Source organism: Microcaecilia unicolor, chromosome 3 (genome assembly GCF_901765095.1).
Source record: "Microcaecilia unicolor chromosome 3, aMicUni1.1, whole genome shotgun sequence".
NCBI classification, from domain to species: domain Eukaryota; kingdom Metazoa; phylum Chordata; class Amphibia; order Gymnophiona; family Siphonopidae; genus Microcaecilia; species Microcaecilia unicolor.
Window position 1 is genome coordinate 177,803,126 of NC_044033.1, and position 13,925 is coordinate 177,817,050.

A 13,925-nucleotide genomic window follows, 5' to 3' on the forward strand; every position below is an offset into this window, starting at 1 on the left:
AACAGATTTCTTCACTCAACTTATAATTATATTCTGAAATTCATTGCCAGTGAATATGGTAAAAGAGTTAGCTTAGCAAGATTTTAAAAAGGTTTTGGTAATTTCGTAAAAGAAAAGTCCATAAACCATTATTAAGATGGACTTAGGAAAAAATCCACTGCTTATTTTTAGGATTATCAGCATAAAATCTGTTTTATTCTTCTGGGATCCTGCCAGGTACTTGTGACCTGGGTTGGCCACTGTTGGAAACAGGATACTGGACTTGATGGACCTTCGGTCTGTCCCAGTATGACAACGCTTATGTTCTTATGTTCTTACTGACTGTACTAAAATGTCATAACAATAGAATAGCAGATCAGATACATGAATAAACATAGAAATCAGAACATCAAGTCCATGAGTGTGAAAAATGAAATGCAGCAAATGGAATGCAATTTCAATAAGCAAATTATTTATTTATTTATCAAACTTATGTCCCGCCTATCCAGTCCATCAAAGCAGGTTACAACGTAACATCCATATAGCAAAAACATCACATACAATAAAGCATATAATAAAACTGCAATAAAAATTAAAATGTATAAATCAAAAAATACACCCTAAAACTACACTATAACTAACATAAAATCCATAATCGGCCAAAAGACTCATGAAACAAATATGTTTTCAATTGCTTTCTAAACATTGGCAAAGAAGCAATTTGGCACAATTCCAGAGGAAGACCATTCCACAAGGTGGGCCCAGGTACAGAAAACATTCACAAACAGTTCTTTGTAAGATGGACCTGGTGAAATAATGGAACATCCAAAAAAACACCCACTTTGAGATCTCAAAACCCGCAAAGCATTTATAGACCATCAGATCCTGCATAATGGCCACTGGGGCATCGCCATGCAAGGCCTTGAAGATCAACAACAAAATTTTAAACTAATGCACCAAACCTCTGGAAGCCAATGCAACTTAATCAACTGAGGAGTGATATGGTCCGTCCTTCTCCTCCCACCAATTATCCGAGCTGCAGAGTTCTGAGTCACAGAGCAAGCATTCATTATAATGTCCATTCTTCAAAATTGTGACAGTCTACTCTACGGAATGAAGTCATATGACTCCGTGAATAGAAAAGTCACATCTGGTGACAAGTAGTCAGGTAATAGTCCAGAAAACAGCAAAGCAAGAATTATTCAATGTAGTGTATAATGTGTTCTGTAGAGGGTCCATATCATGTGGACTAAAGTTGTGGTTTGCAAGTTGCAAATTGTTTCAGGTGTTAATTTAGTTTATCAAGATGGTACTTCTTGGATTTTAACCAGGTGATCCAGTGCATATGGATGTTATTCCTGTGTCTAATGAAATGTTCATAGCTTCTAGCAAGGTGGACAAGGTCAGCTGAAATTATAATTAGAATGGCACACTACATTAGCAATAAGAGTATACAGGAAGCAATATAATACCCGCTGTTGAAGAGACTTTAGTTAGTGGTATTAGTTGCCTTAGTAAAATGCTTCAATGCACAAATTAAATATAATTTCAAGCTTTTAGGTTACAATAATGTAGGGAAAAGGGAAAATAGAGAGTGTATGGATATTAGTGTAAATGAATCCTAACTCTAGGGGATGGCATTTGCTAACCTTACTCTACAAAAATAAATGCGTGGCTTTGCAGCATTGCTAGAAGCAATAAGTATTTATTTATTTATTTTCAAAAATTTATACCCCACCTATTACCTAAGTGGCTTACAAATGCGGTATAATACTAAAAGGGTACCCTATTAAAAAAAACGACTGTGTGGTGCGAAATCAACTCAGCATTCAAATCCATTCAGGATATGTAGATATGTATATTTATGGAACACACATGTGGTATAATCAGGGCTTTTTTTGAAGGGCAGTGGCGTAGCAAGGGTGGGGCGGTGGGGGCGGTCCGCCCCGGGTGCACGCTGCTGGAGGGTGCAGAGAGCAGCCGCGCGCCTGTCGGCTCCACTGGCTCCCTGCTCCCTCTGCCCCAGAACAGGAAGTAACCTGTTCCGGGGCAGAGGGAGCAGGGAACCAGCGGAGCCGACAGGCGCGCGGCTGCTCTCTGCACCCTCCAGCAGCCAAGAATGCACCCGGGGGGTGTCATTGCGCCAGGGGGGGGAGCTTGATGCACCGGGGAGGGGGGGTGTCATGCTGCACCCTGTGGAGATGGACGCCGCTACACCTGGGGGGGGGGGTACGCAGCGGTGATCCACCTCAGGTGGCAGCCGACATAGGATCGCCACTGTTGAGGGGGTTCTTGGGGGTACAGAGTACCGGCACCTTTTCCATTGTCTGCTAACATTGACCCATGGTCCCCAAGTTTTAATGAAAGAGCTCAGGCTCTACAAACCAATTCTGCCTTGTCATAGATTCTGTGACTAGTTGCAGAGGGCCTGGCTATTGCGGGGTGGGTCCCTCAGTGATCACCCCACCCCTGAAAGGTGGCCTAACATTTGAGTACTGGCACCTTTTTCGCTAGAAAAAATGCACTGGGTATAATAATAGTAAAAGAATAGAAAGTAAAGGTGTAGTGTAGATAGAGACAAATATATGGAATAGAACCCAAACAGAAACTTTCAGAAAACTATAGGAGATGCATAGGAGGAGTAGCCTAGTGGTTAGTGCAACAGACTTTGATTCTGGGGAACTTGGCTCAGTTCCCACTGTAGCTCCTTGTGACTCTGGGCAAGTCACTTAACCCTCCAATGCCCCAGGTCCAAATAAGTACCTGCATATACAATGTAAACTGCTTTGAATGTAGTTGCAAACCCCAGAAAGGCAGTATATCAAGTCTCTTTCCCTTTCATAACTACATTTTTTTTTTTGGGGGGGGGGGGGGGTTCTAAATATGTTGTCTAAAAAATCTGCACAGAAAACATTTCCTGCCTGAGTGTATTTTATAAGCAGCCTAGATTTAGGCATGGTATATAGAATATGCTTAGTTGATATCCCAGCACCTACAACTACGCACATCCATTTATGCCTGCAAAAACATTATGTAAATCCTGGTGCTGGGCTATATTCTATAACTACTAATGGACATTTCATGGGTGTTCTGAAATGTATGCATAACCACATGCATACATTTCAGAACACCCATGAAATGCCCATTTCACTACCCATAACCACACCCCTTTTGGTCTACATGCATTAGAAGTTAGGCACAGTGAGTTGCAGAATACGCTTAGCGAGTTGTGCATGTAAATTCTAATTATTGCCAATTAGTGCTCATTATCACTTGTTAAGTGCTGTTATCAACATTAATTAGTTTCTTAAACCAATTAAATTACATACATTGTTATAGAATCTGCCTGGATTTCTGCACGGATATTTAGACACGCTGTATAGAATCTGGGAGATGGGGGGGTCACATGATGCTAAGGAGCTGAGCGGATGCTTCTTTACCGGCTCTGCTTCTGTCGCCCTGAAATCGGTCATTTTATCTGCATTATAGCCCCCGATTCGGTTGCTAAATCATCCGACTGGGTTTAAACAGAACGCACGCTCGTAGTGGCAGGTTACTGGACCCTACTCACCAGAGACACGGTGGCTATGCCCGCAAAGGCCCCATGAGGGAAGAAGCACAGCATTCAAGGACTGCAGTCAAAGATGGCAGTGGCGCACGAGACCACACCTGTTGCCAGCTTACCCACGGATCTTATTCGGGAGTTAGTGCAACAGATATCAGTAGTTCTCGAGGAAAAGCTGTCCAAGCTTCAAGCCTCTGTAGACCACATACGAGAGTTCCTGGAAAGACAGGGCGTGTGTTTGCAACAGGTGGAAGAGCGTGTGTCAAATCAGGAGGACCGGGCAGACAGCGTGAACTACCGCTGGAACAAAAGTGTGCGCAGTTGTCTCAGAAAGTAGATGACCAAGAAAACAGAAGCAGGCGCAATAACCTTAGAATCGTCGGCATTCCCGAGTCGGTGAAAGATAAGGACTTGTGGAATTTAGTGGAGCAATGGATGCCTACGCAATTGGGCCTACAGCTTGCTGCAAATGTGCTGCGCATTGAGAGGGTGCATAGAGTAGGCATCTTACGAGAGGGAGATCGTAGGCTGCGTCAGGTGCTGGCCAGAATTTTCAACTATGCCGACAAAGAGAAAGCGCTACAGGCGTACAGAGGGAAAAAGGCCATTGAATATGAGGGTCAGAAAATCTTATTGTTCCAGGATTATTCTGCGCATGTGTCCGATCAGAGGAAGCAAACGGGGCGCCATTGCAAGCGCCTCTTTGACAAGAGAATTTGCTTTGCACTGCTGTACCCAGCTAAAGTGCGTGTCCTGCATGAGAACAAGATGCTGTATTTGACAGAACCCGCGGAGCTGGGAACATTTGTGGACAAGTTGTAAGACTGCCCTCATTGTCGATTGCTGGATTATTAAGAAAGCAGTTATTAGAGGGAACCTAATTAAAGGAACCTAACAGCATGGATTCCTTTGCACTATACCACCGGATGTACCGGTAGAAAGAGGCCCGTTTATTCACCATTGGCATATCAGCAGCAGTCTTTGCCGGAGGGCCGAAAGGTTTCGCTGGATGGTCAGTGCGGACAGGCCACTCAAGATTTGTGCATGCACTAGTCTTTTGTATTCTATTGTTTACAGTTAACACAGAGCAGATCACTAGCTCACAGCAAGTGTCTTATTGAAATGCAGGTTTAATGAGGGGGGGGAGCTGTTGCGGGAAAATGGGGGAGGGCGAGGGAACAGGGAGTCCGGGAGGGTTGGTGGTGAAGGGGAGGGGAGTGCTTGTTGTGAACTGGTATGCTATGGGGGGTTTGTATGCAGCGTTTTTGGTAGTGAGTTTATGCCTAATTAGGGGGGATTTGAGTTTATACATGAGGCGGGGGAGACGGGGTGGGAGGGTGGGGTTGGATTGTCCAGTTCATTAATAGCAAGTCTGACAGGTTTACGGAGGTGGAGGAGGAGCTCCTGCTCTGTAACGAGTTGGTTTTGTGGGTGGTACTGGCCACGGAGGAGTATGCCTGTTTGGGGGGTCCAGCTGGGAGACCCTTTGAACTCAACCATGCATTACTGTCTTGATCTGCTTGGTGTCCTCTATAACGGCCCATGGGTAACTTGAAAATAGTGTCACAATATTGATGGTGTGCACTCTCCTATAAAAAGAGCAAAAATATTACAGGCTCTCAAGAGGCAGCGGGCTGACGTGGCATTATTACAGGAAACACACTTAGGGAAATCTGAGCACCTCAAGCTGAAAAGGGATTGGGTGGTTGATTTATATTTTGCGGCTTATAACAGCAGGCAAAGGGGAGTAGCCATACTGATAAAGAAAACTGTTGCGTTTAGTATGCAGAGGCTATATCGACCCAGAAAGCCATTTCGTCATAGTGGCAGGTACCCTGCAGGGCATCAAGGTGGCACTATGTAGCATTTATGCGCCTAGCAATTACTCTCACAAATTTTTCACACTGTTGACAGCCTGGTTGGCCACTTTTGACGATTACCCGCTTATCATAGTGGGGGGGGGGGGGGGAGATTTCAATATAACTAGTGATCCCTTGATAGACTGTAAGCCCCCAAAGAAAGCTCGTAAAGACCAGGATGGGCGAGGGGTGAATTTTGTGGTCAGGGAATTGGAAATGGAGGATATTTGGCGCCTTCATCATTTGGATGAACGTGATTATACCTTTTTTTCCCACCCGCACTGAGTCCATGCACGCCGTCCATGCACGCCTAGACTACATGCTGGTGTCCCACTCTTTAATTTGGATAGCAGAGCAATTGAGAATTGGGGTACCGGATGTCTCAGATCATGCCCCAGTGTGGGTCAGTCTGTAGTGGGGAGTAGGGTGAAGCCCAACCCGCTGGTGAATGAACCTGGCTCTATACCAGGATAGGGAATTTCGTACGTACCTGCGGCAGGGATGGCTAGATTATGTGAGAAATAACAACATGAAATTTGTTGGGCCCAGAATATATTGGGAGCCGTGAAGGCGGTGCTTCGAGGCAAAATTATAGCTTACACGGCATCCTTGAACAAGCGCCGAGAATCCCAAATCAAGGAGTTAACAATTAAATTGAGGGATGCCCGCAGACTATTTATTCTAACCCCCTCGGAAGACATGAGGAGGGCCTATATGGAAAATAAGAAACGGCTGCAGGAATTACCCAATTGGATCAAACTTTCTTGCAATTGCCCCCTGACCTAAACAGATTGTCACAATGGTACCAGTTGATTCGAGATGCTAAAAAAGCACCTTATCTGGTGCAGTTAGCGGGAGCTTGAAGTACGGACACTGCTGAACCTATTTCAGATAAGAAATTGGGAGAGGTATTTGAAGGTCTTCATCATGTGACCCCTAATGCTGCATTGCAGGATATTCAGTATAGAATCTTGCACAGAGTGCACATCACCAAGGAACGAGGGAGGGCCATGGGCTTGTGGGACAATGATGCGTGTAATAAGTGTAAGGTGAGTGTGGGTACCTTTCACTCCTTCATGGAATGCCCATCTCTCTTACCACTTTGGACGGGGGCGCTGGGTGCCATTGAAAACGTTCTGCAAATGCACAGTAGAGTGGAGATATGCAGCTGTGCTGATGGGCTGTGAGGCCTCGCTCCGAGAGCAGGGATTGGGAGATGCCCAGTGCAGGTTTATTCTGTTGGCTACTCTGCTGGTAAAGAAATGCATTCTGCAGGCCTGGGTAGATGCCAAGTCCCCTTCAATAGTTATGAGGGAAATGGCTAGCTGGATGCTCACATCACTTAAATTTTCTACATCCCTGGGGCACCAATAGTTTCGGGACCTGTGGAGTAGGACACTATCTTTGTTTTCATCAGAGGGCCTGTTGGATGAAGCTTGTTGACATTAAGATGAGTGGACAGGAACAAGGGGGGTTAGGGTTTGATTTATTTTTATGTTGTTATGCAAAGTTAAAAAAGAAGTAGAGGCAATGGGAAATCTACAACAATGTTGCACTGTTTTATGTGGGGGTTGGTTGTTTCCCCTGGTTATTGTTTCCTTTCTCTTTTTCTGCATAGTTGTTCTTCTGGGGTGTGACGTGCTCCTCGTGTGTTTCTTTGTAATTGTCTCTATGACTCAATAAAGAGATTAAAATTTTTAAAAAAAGAATCTGGGGGATGGCACTGGAAAAAATTGGTGCCCAATTTGGCCATGCATCCCCATTATTTTATAACATTGCACGCAAATTTTCAGAATGCTCTGACCCGCCCATGCCCCTCCCATGGCCACACCCCCTTTTGGGTTGTGTGCTATGGGATTTGGGTACCCAGTATTACAGAATAGCACTCAGTCAGATGCATGCACAAATCCTAATTGGTGCCAATTAATGTCAATAATTGATTGATATCACCGAATTATTGCTGTTAATTGGCTTATTAACCAATTAAGTTGCATGCACATTTCAGGGTCACACCCAAATTTTGGCACACAAATTTGGGCAACCTTTATAGAATCTGGTGATAAAGGGTAAATGTTAACCTTTCAATGGAATTTGTTCTCATAAATTGGAATTTGATTCTTTTTGGAGTGGAATTTGGAATTGGATTTATTGGTAACCATTAACATGTGATAGAAAAATAAAAATAAGCCAGGGTTGGTACAGTCTGTGTAACACGTCAAAGACCCATTGTTACAAAAGAAAGATGCTGTAGGCCTGTTGGTGGTTGGATAGCCAAGAAAAAGGAAACAAAATTCCCCAAACATGTTTCCCAAGGACATGTATGCATTGGCAAATGCGAGCACATAGCAGACAATAAAAGCTTGCAAGGGTGATAGATAGTCAGACATGTCTTGCAACACTCCATCAGTACAACCAATGAGGCAACTTTGGACTCTAATGTTGGGATATCAGGAACAAGTTTCAAGCATTTCACATCTTCACCTGTAACACAAAAGCACAACTTACTCAAATCCTTGATTAGTAGGGTGCAGTTCATCATCACCCATTTCTACTGCTCTAAACTTGCTAGAGTGACATGGCCTCAACTGCAGGGCCGCCTCAGCCTATGGACCAGGTGAGGCACTGACTCAGAGTGCCGGTGATAAAGGGCGTCAGAATCCCAGTTCAGTCTACTTTGAAATTCCTAGAGGGATAGATCACCAGTGCCTCACCTGGTCCAGCAGGCAGGGGGACTTGAGAGAAAGGGGGAGGTACTGGATGACAGGTAGTGGTGAGGAGAGATACTAGATTGGGGGGGGGGGGGTACCAATGCTAAGTTGGCCCTTGGCATCACAGTCCCTGCTCAGCTGATTGATGTGGATCCAGGTAAGGACATTCCACCCTCAACATCTTTTGTAATGTGAATTTGATAGGCAACAGGTGAAGCTTTATCTACAATGGAGTATGGGCCATGCCAGCTAGCTAAAAATTTGCTTGCTTTGGCTTTATGCTTACCAAAGTTATAATATAATACTATATCACCAATTGATACTTTTTAGAGGTCATCCTCAAATCATAGTTTGCTTTCCTACTTTGGGCAGAAGTGTCTACATTTTTTGGGGGTGGAAATGAATGTACTGTGTAGGTGTTGATGTGAATGGGTGACAAGCTCATATATGGTAATTGCACTGGTGAGATTTACATCATTAGTTTGGTAAAGAAGATGAATAGGTAGTATCGTATCTCCACCTGTCATCATCTCAAATGGAGATACTCCAGTGGTATGATGAGGTGTGGACCGGAAGGCTATCAGTACCAAAGGTAGCTTCATATCCCAGTCTCTATCAAAGTGGGCACATACTTTTCAATATGCTGATAATGGCTTTATTAGCTCTTTCAATCTGATTTGATGACTGGGGGGTGATACACAATGTGGAACCTGTTCTTCACTCCTCCTAATACTTTCCATGTATGCTTGATGACTGGTCCTGTAAAATAAGGTCCTGGTCTGAGTTTACCTGCAAGGGCAAACCCCCACCTACTAAAAGCATGGTTTATCAGCAAGATGTTACCGGACGGTAATCGGGCAGCACCATGTGCTACCCGGTTACCGCCATGTTAGCATGGGAGATCTTACCGCACCTTCAATGGGTTATGGTAAGCGCTCCGCCCCCCCCCCCCCCCCCCCCCCCCGGATAGCCACACAGTAAGAGCAATCTTACCACATGGCTATGTATTGTTTTGGCTTTTTTACCCGCTGCAATAAAAAGGGTGCGGAAAAAACAGCCCCCGCTGCTAGAGCAGGATCCATTTTTCAGCAGCTTAGTACAAGGGCTCCTAAGAGCGCTCATTCCGGAGCGCCCTTTATTGAATAGTGATGAGTGTGAATATTTCTTGGCATCTAATTTTTGGATACAAATCTATTTCACTCTGGTGGAAGTTGCTTAAAATAGAGTACAGATCATATAAACACCAATACAAAAGTACTGTAATATTTTATAGCACCTGCTCTTTAATACATATTATGACAAACAATAACACTAACCACAAACAGATATGATACCTTAGGAACTCACTCATACAAGTCTTTCACACCGCCATTCACCTCTATACCCACATTGATTGCCTGTTATATGTGATGCAATACACCGTTGCATCACGATGTTACAATTGCAAACAAATCAAAAATATATAGCACTGTGCAGTTTCAGGATTGTATTGCATCACATATAACAGGCAATCAATGTGGGTATAGAGGTGAATGGCGGCGTGAAAGACTTGTATGAGTGAGTTCCTAAGGTATCATATCTGTTTGTGATTAGTGTTATTGTTTGTCATAATATGTATTAAAGAGCAAGTGCTATAAAATATTAGAGTACTTTTGCATTTGGTGTTTATCTAATTTTTGGAGCCATTTACTGAATCCAGTCCTACATGTATTCAGTTTATATCAGTAAGCCTTGTTGTTAAGTATTATGCATTATGAATGATTCTGGTTTGCCTATCATTAGCTCTTTATTGGATCAGTAAGTTTTCTACAAATGGCATTCATGTGCATGCAAAATTGAAGAGAAGCACACGGAGGGAGGGGGACTATGAAAACTATGGAGACAGAAAAGGGAACACGCTCTCAAAAAAGTTGGAAACCCCTGATCTAAGCCGTTTACTGGAGCGTAATTCTGTAAGAATGAGATTAGAAAACTTGACTTGGAGCAAGATAAGAAAGAGAGCTGACACTGAATATGGAGAATAAAGGGCAGATAATAAGAATTTATATTTCTAGACCACCATTCCAATTTTAGATGAATTATATTAGAACTTCTTAAGTCAGAGGTGGCCATTGGCAAATCGGCATGTTGCAAGGTGCAATCAGCTCTGATGAGCAGAAAGGAGCTGAAATGGAGAGGATAACCATATATACATGTGTGATCCAAAGGTTTCATTTCTTTCTCTCTTTTTATAAAGTAATTTCTACATAGAAATTGATCATCAGAGAACAGGGAGTTGAAATGAAGCCTGTGCTGTCTGCTGTAAGCAAATATTTGAACAGGGGCAGGTGAGCTCATCTGCCCAGGAGCTACAAGCTGGAGACTAAAAACATTCCAATAAGAAAGGTGTATTGCATCCTATCCGCAGGCAAAGAGAGGTTTTCTTCCAAATAGAATTGTTTTCTCTTGAGATCCTGTACAAAACAAGCAAACAAAAACCTTACAAAAAAATCTATTTGAATTTAATCATATATGTTTTTTTTTTATTTCTTCTAAAACAAATTCTCAGTGTATTACGAATACAGAATTCCCCGCCTCGATAATCTCAATCTATTATTGAAGAAACTCTGCTGTCGGGTTCCATTACATCAAAAAGAAAGAGGGAGAGAGAGAGAGAGAGAAAAGAATAGTTACAAATGAACCTTAAGGCTCACGGTTTGAAGCCCAAGCACAGTTTTTCTACCTGAGTATCATGCTCTGAGAGCTTTTCATATTCTGTGTAATACAGATGGTACAAATGGAAATGTGCTTTTATAAAAAATGTTATTTCTTTTAGTTAAAGAAATAATCAAATTAAGATGCCCAAGGGAATTATCCCCCGGATTCTATATAGCATGACTGAAACTGTGTGTGCAAATCTGGACGTATTCTGGATTTGCAAGCACAACTTTATTAGTTAACAAGTCAATCAGCAGTGATAATTGCCACTTAGCAAGCAATTATTGACGCTAATTGGCATTAATTAAAATTTATTCACAGAACTAAGTGTATAGTTGAAAAGGGGGCGTGCCCTTGGGTGGGTCGTAGACATTTCTTAAATCTATGCGTGTTGTTACAGAATACGCCCGGTCCACACTAAATTTAAGTGTTGGGATTTACACCATGTTTTACTTGGCATAACTGCTTGTGACTAAATTTAGTCACGTGGATGCGCACTCGGCATATTCTGTAATCCATGCGGAAATTTAGGCTTATTCTATAAATTACACCTAAATGTAGGTGTACACGCTTAAGTGTATTTTTTTGGCATAGACTTTTCAGGCACCATTTTTAGAATCTAGCCCTAAATGCTAAATTATACCTTCAGAATAGTCAGGAGAAGGGACTATGTCACACTTTGATACTTTCTGAAGCTTGAAAATGTAAAGATTGCTTTCACATGCTCCAGTTCAAAAATCTAGCCTGTTCTGCAGTCTTACTGGCTTTATCCAGGATGGCAGTATTCTGGTCTGGACTGCAGATTATTTGGAAACATTCCTCAGATTATAACAAAAGGTTGGCCAATATCTCTAAACTCGTACTCAGCATCTGTGCTCTATATAACTTTTCCACTGTATTAATATCTATTGGAAGAAGCACATATATTTTGGAAAAACCCAGTTAAATTTCCAGGAATATTGAATCTTTGTTGTTTTATGAATGGTTATTGGATCAGACAATTGATCAGTTATCAATTTGTAATTGTTTCATTGTTACTACATTACTGTGGAAGCCAACTTGTTTGCTGGAATATTAATACCAACATAAAATGTATTGCATAGTATTTTATGACAATTTTAACATGCACATTTCAGCTTTACTGACATGTATTAACACTTTTACTTATTTATTTATAAAATGTATATTACAAACTATCCTACAGCTCTAGGTGGATCACAGTATCACATACATAATAAAAACATAAAACCAAACCAAACAAATAAAATGGACTCCAATCAGATCAAGTTTGGTTCCCACTGCTGCCTAATGGTCATCAGTGGGTAAACATCCTGGGAAACCAGGTTGAATTCCCTCTGCAGCTCCATTTGACCCTGAGCAAGTCACGTGGAGGGGCATAATCGAACGGGGCGCCCAAGTTTTCCTGAGGACGTCCTCGCAGGATGTCCCAGGGAAGGGGCGTGGAAACCCGTATTATCGAAACAAGATGGGCGGCCATCTTTCATTTTGATAATACGGTCGGGGACACCCAAATCTCAACATTTAGGTCAACCTTAGAGATGGTCGTCCCTAGAGATGGTCGTCCCTGATTTTCGGCGATAATGGAAACCGAGGATGCCCATCTCAGAAACGACCAAATCCAAGCCATTTGGTCATGGGAGGAGCCAGCATTCATAGTGCACTGGTCCCCCTCACATGCCAGGACACCAACTGGGCACCCTAGGGGGCACTGCAGTGGACTTCAGAAAAAGCTCCCAGGTGCATAGCTCCCTTACCTTGTATGCTGAGCCCCCCCAACCCCCCCCCCAAAAAACCCACTCCCCACAACTGTACTCCACTACCATAGCCCTTAGGGATGAAGGTGTTGGGTTCTCATGGCAGAACCGGAATACGTGAACCCTTGGGCCACTGCCGAGGAGCGGCAGCGGCAGGCAAGACCACCCTGGAACTGGATACACAGAAGAGCAGGACTGGAACTCTGGACTGGAGTAGTACTGAGGCAGGCAACTAGAACAGGCAGAACAGGAACAACTTCACCTGCGCTTGACCACCGTTCCTCCGGAGTTGAGCTCCGGAGTGCGGGACAGCCAACGGATAATAGAATAAACCAGGCGCAAACAGAGTCTTTGGGCAGGCAGCAGATAATAGAATAAAGCAGGCGCAAACAGAGTCTTTGGGCAGGTAGCAGATAATAGAATAAACCAGGAGCAAACAGAGTCTTTGGGCAGGCAGCGGACAATAGAATAAACCAGGAGCAAATAGAGTCTTTGAGCAGGCAGCAGGCAGAGGAAAAAACCAGGGATAACAGAGTCAGCCATTTTCTCTCTGTCTGTGTTTGAATGGCTGAAACTTCAGACTCCAAACGCAGAGCAAGGCAAAGGAAGGACGAGCAGTCCGCAGACACAAAACAGAAGGGCAAAAGCCCACACGGAAGGACTAGCAGTCCACAGACACAAAGCAGAAGGGCAGTGCCCACATGGAAGGACTGCCAGTCCACAGACACAAATAGCAGATGGGCATGAGCCCCAGAGAAAGGCTAAGTAGCAGCGCAACAGTGCTCTCACTAACCTCACGGCCGTTTGGCATAACACTCTTACTTACTATGCAAAGGCCCTGAATGCAAGCACAGCACTTCCTTATGAAGGCTCTCACTGATGATGTCACCTACTGCAGGACAGGAGCAGGGAACACACTCACACCAAGGAGAGGCTTGGAACACATAGAAAGAACAGGCAGGAGCCATCTTGGAAGCTGGCACAAAACAAGCGGGAGCCATCTTAGATGCTGGCTCCTCAGAGAGGCATAGCCCACACAGGTGAGGTCTAGTGAAGCAATCAGCACACAGAGACAGAGACAAGACTAACACAGAAACAGACAGAAGCCAGCATAGATGCTGACCCCCAGAAATAAGGTAAGTCTGAGAGTGGTCACGACCACAGACGTGACAGAAGGGGGGCACCTACATGTGGCTACAGTGGGTTTTGGGTGGGTTTTGGAGGGCTCACATTTACCACCACAAGTGTAACAGGTAGGCGGGGATGGGCCTGGGTACGCCTGCCTGAAGTGCACTGCAGTACCCACTAAAACTGCTCCAGAAACTTGCATACTGCTGTCATG